The sequence below is a fragment of the Melospiza georgiana genome, chromosome 3 (assembly GCF_028018845.1).
Source record: "Melospiza georgiana isolate bMelGeo1 chromosome 3, bMelGeo1.pri, whole genome shotgun sequence".
Lineage (NCBI taxonomy): Eukaryota > Metazoa > Chordata > Aves > Passeriformes > Passerellidae > Melospiza > Melospiza georgiana.
This window is the reverse complement of record NC_080432.1, coordinates 66209685-66219206: the sequence shown is the minus strand read 5'-3', so window position 1 is coordinate 66219206 and position 9522 is coordinate 66209685.

The following is a 9522-nucleotide window of genomic DNA, read 5'->3' as shown; positions in this document are numbered from 1 at the left end:
TTTGGCCGTTTGCCAAAAGCACTCCAGCACTGGAAATTTGTCCTTCTTTTATCCTTTATTAAACATCTAAAAATTCTAAAGAGTGAACTCTGTTTTCACAGTGGGATCCAGAGCAGGGGCTGCTCTTGCCAACTCTTCAGCGTTCGTGAGGGAGCCGGGAAAATGGTGAATGTCCTGAAAGGTGTTCTGGTTGAGTGGTGAGTAACAACAGCCTTTCCTGCCTCTCCTTGTGTCAAAGACTCTGTTTCTTTAGACCTGGAAGTAACTGAAGAGCCCAGACAAAAGGAATTATTGTGGGAAGGGTGGTACTGAACAAGCAGAGGAAAGTGCAGCCTTTGGGGGAAGAAGGAGAAGGCAATTGTAGAAAGTCTTAATGCCAAATTCCCGTTTTTCTATTCAAGCAACTGTTTTCCACTTATGTCTAACCTCTTTAAGAAAAGAAAACTGCACATGAATATGGGGTAAAAAATAGGATGGTGAAGAAGTTAGCAATCACATTCTTAGAAAAATCCAGGTTTTTTTCAAAATATATAACAGTCTGCAGATTATTATAATTAAGTAAAGTAGAGAAAAGGATGTAAAATACTTAAAATGAGCATTAACTATGAGAAATTATGCTTCAAAGCTATATTCTACCATGTCTGGTGGTCCCCTAATATTCTCCCCCTAACATTTTTTGAAAGGTACACAAGTTAAAATTTTAGCTATGTATGTAAGTTATCTATAGGCTTGACAGGTATGACTTATCCTAGTGCAAGTGATCCAGTTATCCTGGCAATTTTTCCTTGAAAATTTTAGATGCTCCCTCTTGTTCTTTGTATTGCTCGCAAACAGAGTTTTTTGCTGTTGTTGTTTATGAACAAAGTATTTCTCTACTGATTCTTGAGGGAGGCAAAGTAATCTTTCATTTCTCCTTTCCTGTTTTGTTTTTTTTTAATCAGCTCTAGATTGAATTCAATGCAAGGCAAACATGTGGTTCTGTTTGTAGATCAAATTCAAAAGGAATGTGCTTGGAGCTGGTAAATGTCAGCTTTTGGTGTAGGTGCAATGTATCTGTTTTCATATAATCTCACCTCTGGACTGAGACTCGGGCCCCTGGCTATCCCCAAAATTAAAGGAAGCCTCACTCAAGATTTGTGGGGTCGTTGTATAGCATTATGTGATGTGTAAGATTTCTGCTGTACACTTATCTCTTAATATGTTTGCAATCTATATCTGCACAAAAGCAGTTCCATACTTCCAAAATGTTTTCTTCTAAACATTTAAATTTTTGTTTAGAAGGTGGCATTGTGACTGTTCAGTTAGAGTGTGAGAAATGTATAATTCTTATGTGAGCATTCTTTGTCTGTGCTCTACTACTTGTGTGAGATCTGTGTTCTCCTCTCCTCTGGTTATCCTTATGCTTTAAGGAAACATGTTTTTATGAGGCTATTGCTGAAATCAAAAATGTAAGTTCAAGTCTTGCCTTATTAAGGGTTGGACTTTTGAGTTTTAGTTTTGGTTTGAGTGTTTTTGAAGCTGCCTTAGCAGCAGCAAACAAAATCTTCTCTGTTAATCAAGCAGAGATTGGTTCTACTCATTAGACTTTATTGCCATTTTATTTTTGTCTCTATAGTAACCAAAACTACTTGGAAAGAGACAACTTTTACTAAACAAACTGTATTTAAGCTGTGAAAAATAATTTCACTTTTTCTAAACCCTTTGGGAATGTCTTTGAATGGTGTTTCTTCTGTTTGCAGCTGTACCTGTGAGTTGGGGTCTGATGTGTGTTTGTCTCTACAGTGACCCTGCAATGAAGCAGTTTCTGCTCTACTTGGATGAGTCAAATGCTTTGGGAAAGAAGTTCATCATACAAGACCTGGATGAAACTCATGTCTTTGTGTTAGCTGAGTTGGTCAACTTCCTCCAGGAGAGAGTGGGCGAGCTAATGGACCAGAACTCGTTTCCTATTACTCAGAAATGAGAAAAACCAGAGAAATGAGATTACTGCAAGTTTTGGAATAGTGAATTTCAATAGTTTGAGTTGTTCCTGTTTTAATAGATAACACGGTGGCATGTAAGTTCTACATAGAAGTGGCTACTATAGAAAATGCATCATTTTCATAGACAAAATAGTCTGGAATTGGATTTTGTTTCTCATTTTGAAAGAATGTGGTATCTTTATTAAAAGACTTAAAATTATACACTTGAGGAGTTCCCTTGAGAATTTTTGATGCATGCTCTGGTTTTCATTTAGGTTTTTATCTTGCAAGATGATGTGGCCCATAAAGTAGAGTAGTGTTTGTGTATTGGAATGCTCTGTGAGGCCTGCTGACCTGTCGTGTTCCTGTGTGTGACTGAATCTGATTATAGCGTGACTGACGGAAAGTACAGAATGTCTGCTGAATCTGTGCTTGATGGGACATCTCTAAACTGGAGGCATGGCCAGGTACTGCTCTAACTTGGTTTTATACAGCAGGATGAGAGTTGGTCTGAGTGCTTTGTTGTGTTGTTTGGGGTTGGGAGTGTTGGGGTTTTCTTGTTAGAACATGTTACAAATGTAAAAACCATGATGCCCCGTCCTCCTTGCCAGCTTTTACCAAGGCTGAGCTGTCTGAGTTGTTCTGAGTTTGAGGAGAAGTGGAGGGGGTTTGGAGGGGAAGGAGGGATATGGGGTGATTGGGACAACAGAATCTATTGCCCTAGATCATCATAAATTAAAGGGGCAACAGAAATGGGAGACCAGTCCTACAGATACGATTGTATTTCTTCTCTGAAGCTGATAGTCACAATAAGTTATGTGATCAGACTCCCATGCTGTACCTAACAAACAAGAAAGCTGGGTTTGGATTTTTGGGTATGATTTTGGGGTTTCTTTTAGCTTAGTTCTTTTTCCCATATTATCTTTTGCTGCAAAGAAAAAAAGCTTTGTAGTGTCATGGTTTCGTTGTTTGGGGTTTTTTTACACTGTATTTGTAATGTTAGCTCAGACAGTGGCTTGGTTTTGAGACCTGCTCATGTACATTAGATAGATGGCACCTTTTTGTCTTTGAGAAAAAGAACAAGAGTAAAGAGAAAGGCTTTTATAAGGAACAGTTTTCCTTACTGACACTCCCACTACTGCTTGTTTTCTCTTGTCCAGTAGATATCAGATTAATTGCTAGGTTTGTCCTTGTTTTTTGTTCAGATTGGTTTTTTGGTTTGCATTTTTTTCCTCAGGAAGAAGGAAGTTTCACTTGATGTTTTTAATCAAAAAGCTGTCCAAAGAAAGTTCTGTAGAATTGTGTATGTTCAGGCTCATGTGGATGAGCAAATAGCCCTGTAAAATATAACTTAATGACATTTCTGGTACTTTCCCTTTTCTCTGACTGTATAGAACAATGACTTTGGGTTCCAATTCTTTGGGTCCAATGCTTCTCCAGTCATGTAGATTAAGAACCAGCTACATGTCTTTACCTGAAATAAGAAGTTTAAATCTTATTTATAAAGGTTTATGGTTTCTTGGTTTATGGTTTCTTACCTTATTTCTTGAGATTTATCTCAAGAGACAGATCAAACATTGACCTCATAATTGTTTTTTTTTGGAATATTATTGGGTGCTCATTTAATGGAGAAATAATCAGTAGTTTTATATGGCATTATAGCTTAGTACAATTTCTTTAGAAGTGTCTGTTTCCTTTCTTTGGAATCCTAGTTTGTTTTCCATCCTGATTCTGCTGAAAGGTAAATCATCCGTCACTCTCTTCAAATGACAGCATTTGAAAAGTCAGGTTTGGAATTCCACGTGTTAAGCTTTTTTGTATTTCACATGTCTAGTGCTCCATTTCTATTGTGACTTCCCTTTTCAGTCTGTAATAAACTTCTTGCAGTTCTTGTCTTTTTCTCTTGGTGAACTGTACAGCTTTGCTGCTGTACTCCCTGTATTTTAGCTTATATTTACAATTGATAAATGGCTTATGCAATAGAGAGGGATAGAAGTTCCAAATTGTATAAACTAAACAGTCGAGCGTACAGTCTTTTACTTTCTGTCCACAATTTGGTTTTTTTGAGCAAACAAGTTAATGGACTTTTAACTTCTAAACTTGTCAATACTTTTGATCCTTCCTGTACCTTAACAAGGCATAAGCATTCTGTGCTGGAAGAATAAACAAAAGATGTAAAAATGTAAGTTGGTATCATCATATGTAGTCTAAGGAGCTGAGTTCACTGTAGTTCCTAGAGAAAAAAGAATCTTGAGTCAGGTGGTATGGTGAAGGAAATCCAACGAGGAAACTTTTAGAAATTTAGTATGTGTATGATTTTAAAAAGCAAACAAACAAAAAACCCAAGCAAGGGTTTCCGTGATTTGAATAAACTTGGACCTCTGAAAGGTCTTGATTGTTTTTAAATGCATGTAGTCCTACAACTTTCATGCTTCTACAACAACAAAAATATTTGCCATAATGGGAGAAGAGTAGACACTAATGTTAAAAATATTTATACATTTTGAGATAATCAGTATTTACACTTACAGATTTTAAATGTTTGTGCTGGTTTTCATTCAAGTGCAAAATTTTACTGGTGAGTACGGCTTGGAATGAAACACTGTGTTAAAGATACATTTTTTAAAGTCTCGAAACATTTGAGAATAAAAGTTGTAGGAGATCTGTTTAAATATATCCATGCTTTGATGAAAGAGTTGATAGGGTGAGAAAGTCAACTCTCACTGTATTTGGAATATTGTATGTTAATTTAATGTTTGTATCCATAACTAATATGTTCACTTCTTTACTAGTGTCTATCAAAAAATTAGTGTTCTCAGGTCCTGCTTGAGCAGCAAAACTAAAGTTTGAGTGAGAGACTTGTTGCTGCTTGTAAAGCACCAAATTTTATCTTGAAGGGCTTTCACTACTCACTTTTATCTCTCAGTTTGAGTTGAAAGTATTTTGTGTACTGGAAGAAGAGCATAGTAGTACAATTACATAAAAGACACTTACTTGAACTTCCTTTATTACTTGCTACTTATTTATACTTGAATGTAAATAAGATTGCAAGTTCACTTGTTAGCATTTTGTGATGTAGTTTTTTGTAGTTATTGTAACTTGAACATGCTCATAAATTCTTTTGTTAACACATGCAGAAGCTAAAGAATTGTATTTGATAGAAGGGTGAGACAGATCTCTAAAGCAAGGTAAGAGAATTTGAACAACTCAAACAACATGTGTGGGAAGAGAGGGATGGAAACTGGAAGTGCAGCTTCCTAGTGAAATAAAGCAATAACATTTCATTTTTATTGAAGATTGTACTATTGGGCATTTTGGTTTTTTTGTTCAAAACCTCAGATTTTTTTTAAAAAAAATTGTTTATTAATGGCCTTCAAACAAAGTTGTGTAAAAAGCAAATAAGTCTAAATGCTGTCACATATTTAGTCTTATAAATTGTGGGATAAGCTAATTCTGGAGAGGAGATTGTTTTAGCAGAGGGGTTGGCAGCACAATGACTATGACCCTGGTTGGTCAGTACAGATAGGGGTTGTAATGACTTGGTTCACTTGTGACCAATGCCTGAGTCCCTCTTCCTTCTCTCTGGTACAACAGCTAGCCCAGGAAGAATAATTGTCCAGTAGAGTAAAGGAGGAAATGACCAACAATCACTAGAGAGAATGGATGTGTCCTCAAGAAAGAAAGTAGAGAATGCTTTAGGAAATTCTACCATTTTACCAGAGAGTGGATTTGATTCTGTAGCTAAACTGCCTGTATTTCACCAAAAAAAGCAGGCATCTGAATCCATTTGAATAATAGTGGGTTTGTTTATTTGTTTAATGTACTTATAATGATAATTGAAGGACTTGGGAGGGGTTATTTCAGATTTTTGGCTTTTGGTACTTAGTGGTGAGAGCTAGATGCTGTCTGATGTGCTGTTCTAAATCTTCTCCAAGTGCTATTATACATTAAGAAATTCTGCTTTACAGTCTTTCCAGGTTTATAGGGTACATTCAAAAGCATATCCTCTGATTCCCTCTTTTTTTTTCCTAATGTGCCATAACAACAGATTTTAGTTTTTTTCTCACTCTTCTGCAGGGCCACCTCATGTGTGTGAGAACAACTCAGAGAACATGTATTTTATGCATTAACAGGATTGTTTACTGTGAGCTGAAGTAAACAAGATTGTTTGCTATGAATTAAAGATAATGGTATTTCATGATGACATTAAAATTACTTATATTTAATCTTTCTTAGATAGATCTTAATCTATCTTCACCATAAAAGTTCAGTCAGCCCCTAGGCTGAATTTACAAATACAGGGCACTCAAAATCATATATGAATGGGTATACATACATATCTACATCTATATCTAGATATGTATTTCAAACACTCTTTAATCATATAAACCAGCACAGTCAGAGAGGTGTGTTTTGCTCTTAAATTCAAATAATAGGCCATTGAAGAAAGCAGTAAGCTTTCATAATAGATTTTTTTTGTAGTTCCAAATTTCCACGCTGACTTCTTGACTATCCCACAAATGATCCCATTGAAGCTGGTGGTGGTTACTGGAGTGCATTACTCAGTATGTTAGAATTGGATGTTTGTTCTGTAATTTAGCCTGTAGCAAGGCCTGTATGTGCTGTACAAAATCAAGGATTCAAAATCAGTTAAGGTTCACAGTGATGGAAGAACAATTTCTTCCTACACTAAGTCATTATCTATGACCTAGCAGCTAATCAGAAATGTAAACAATAGGATATCTGATATAAATTTGATGTAGACCTGGGTTTTTGTTTGGTTTTTAGGGTTTTTTTTTTTCCAAAATGTGGAATATGAGTAATGTTTTACCCATCTTTGTTTCAAATAAAAGATTTTCAGGACTGAAGTGCTGATAGTTTGAAAGCAGACCAGTAAGGGGAGCTCTTGCCAATATTTTAAGCTTCTTGAAAAAATTGTGGGAGTCTGGGCAGTGGTAGGTCAGAGACTTACTGTACTTTGGACCATCAGATATGCTTTCAGCTAGAGATGAATATTCAGCTTCAAAGTGTCCTTCTAAAAAGATATTCACTGTTGGAGATTTTGGAATATTTTTAGCTCAGAAATTTCGTAGCTGTTTAGGTATCCAGTGTTTTCTCTTTAGGCATAGGTACACAGCCGTGCCACACTAAAATGATGAGTCTGAAATGTGCTCTTGCTGTCAGATGATACTGGTATGTCTGTGTATCTCCACACCATGAGCTTGCTTTAGAAGTTGCTCCTTATTAAGTTACATAGATTTTAGTGAGTGTAAATGAAAAGAATTCATTGTTGATAAGAAGTAAGATTTATCAATCTTTTCCTCTTTATTTCCTCATAATACAAAATGCATGTGATTGTAGGGTACCTGTTCCTCAAATCACATGCATCATACTGTGTGGAAGACCATACAACATTCAATCTTACTGTACTTCAGTCTGCACTGGGGATTTCTGCATCTTTGTCTGTACAGTGTTGCTGATAATGCATGGAAGTGAGACATACAGAAAGTTTTTCCCTCCTTGGCCCTCATATGAGAAGCTTTATTGATTTACAGATATGTAATGGTAAAATTCAGTACATTCCCTAACTAAACAAAAAACTACAACCCCTACCAATTAAGTTTTAATATGAGGGGCAACCCCCTCCCATTGTCTTTGAATATTAGGGATTTTATTTTTCATATAGAAGGAAAAAGTAATTTTCTCACTTCTGATTGCTTAGCACTAAAAAGAAGATTAAGACTAGAAACAGACTATAAAATTGCTGCCTGGTGAAAAAAAATTTAAAGTGACAATTTTAGAGCATTACTGCTAGCTTTTAGCTTTTTGTGCTTCAGCAATTCTAGGTTTTAGTAAAAGAAGTGTAAGGTTCCTGGAAGAAGTCTTAAGACTCATAATACCAATGCAGGAATGTGCTTGAACACATCAAAGAAAAACCATTCAACACCAAAACTGACAGATCACTGATTGGCCACATAACTAGCCCTCAGGAAAGAAACAGCCACATTTCTGGATGACTACAGACTGAAGGAGCTGACTGTCAGAGCTGTGCAGCTGTTCACTTTTCTATTACAGAAAAGATGGCCCCAGCTGTAAATGGCAGGATGTGCAGAGCCATGGGCACCCTTTGCAGCCCTGAAGATCTCCCTTGCAGATAAGGGAGTGGTGCACGTTTCTGCAGTGTTGGCACAGCTCATACACTGTCAGTAGAGAGGTAAACACATGGAGCAAATGATCTCTCACATTTCCTGTGTTCTGCTCCTGAGGTACCAAAGCTAGAGCGGTGACATGGGAGGGCAAAAGAGAAAAAAGGCAGGAAAGAGGGGGAAGAGTATTTTAGGCTTGTAACTAGTATTTCCTGTTAATTCTGAAATTTAACAAGATTAAAAGGAGAATAAGGATCAAAAAGTTTACTTGCAATTAACTAGATCTTAATTGGTTTACAAAAGGCTCTGTGTTTATCCAACCAGAGACCAATTATATTTCTTAATATTTATCCTACTTAATATTTCTCAATATCAATTTCTTAATATTAATTATTAAATACTAAAAGTTTATGAAATATTAAATAGTAATTTATTAATATTTCACCTACCTCTCTTAATATTACACCTACTAGTCTACTTGGCTCTGTCCTGAATGGGACCACTTTTTTCTGTGGAATGATAGTTCAGTTTAGCTTCCTCTTAATCTCTTAATTCTCCTACACTGGCAACTTTATTGTGTGTAAGACATGTTTTGCCTGTGTGTCGTATCATTAATTATACAGGTATTCCTGAAGCTAGAATTTCAGCAGAAGTGAGTAACCCTGGAATAATGATGACCTTCTGAATCATCAACCAGATATGAAAGAAAAATTTCAGCTGTAAAATGAAGCATGCTCCCTATATTTGATTTTACTTTTGGTCTAAACAGAGACTAATTTTATCTTTTAATATTAGGAAAGTTATAAAGTCAGTATAAAACTGAAGAAAAAAGAAGCCTGGTTTCTTAATGAATATTTGAACTCAATATTGTTAAGCACAACCACATCAATGCCAATGAAATGAAGGACTGTGAGAGCTTTTAGTGTCGGTCAGGTTGCCTTTTGGGCAGAGGGAGCTGCAAATAGCACTTGAGAGGAGCCCTAGAGGAGGGATGAGGAGTGGGCAAAGCCAAGCATCTGACCAAACCTGTCAGGAGGACTAGGGAACCTGAAGTCTTGGAATCAGTAAATGTTTCCTCTTTAGGCTTTGAGTAGGGTTTTTTAAAGCTATTTCTGCCTGTTTAGCCTGCTGTGTGACAGCAGGAGCCAGAAGGAGCTGTAGGGAGTGGGAAGGAACAATTCTGAGGGTGGATGTGTTTCAGAAGGTGGTTTCTAAAGTAGTTTGCTGCAAGTATGAAAAACTAGACCAAATTGAGACTGTCTTTTCAATGTGCAGTTATTCTAGCTCATTTTTTAATGTACTATAAAACAAAAGAAACTGCGAAGGTCCAACAAAAAAACTTTTACTGTTTGACCTGGTAGCTATGAGAAGCAATCCACTACACTCTAAATTTGGAACAGTGAAGGAAGCTTTCA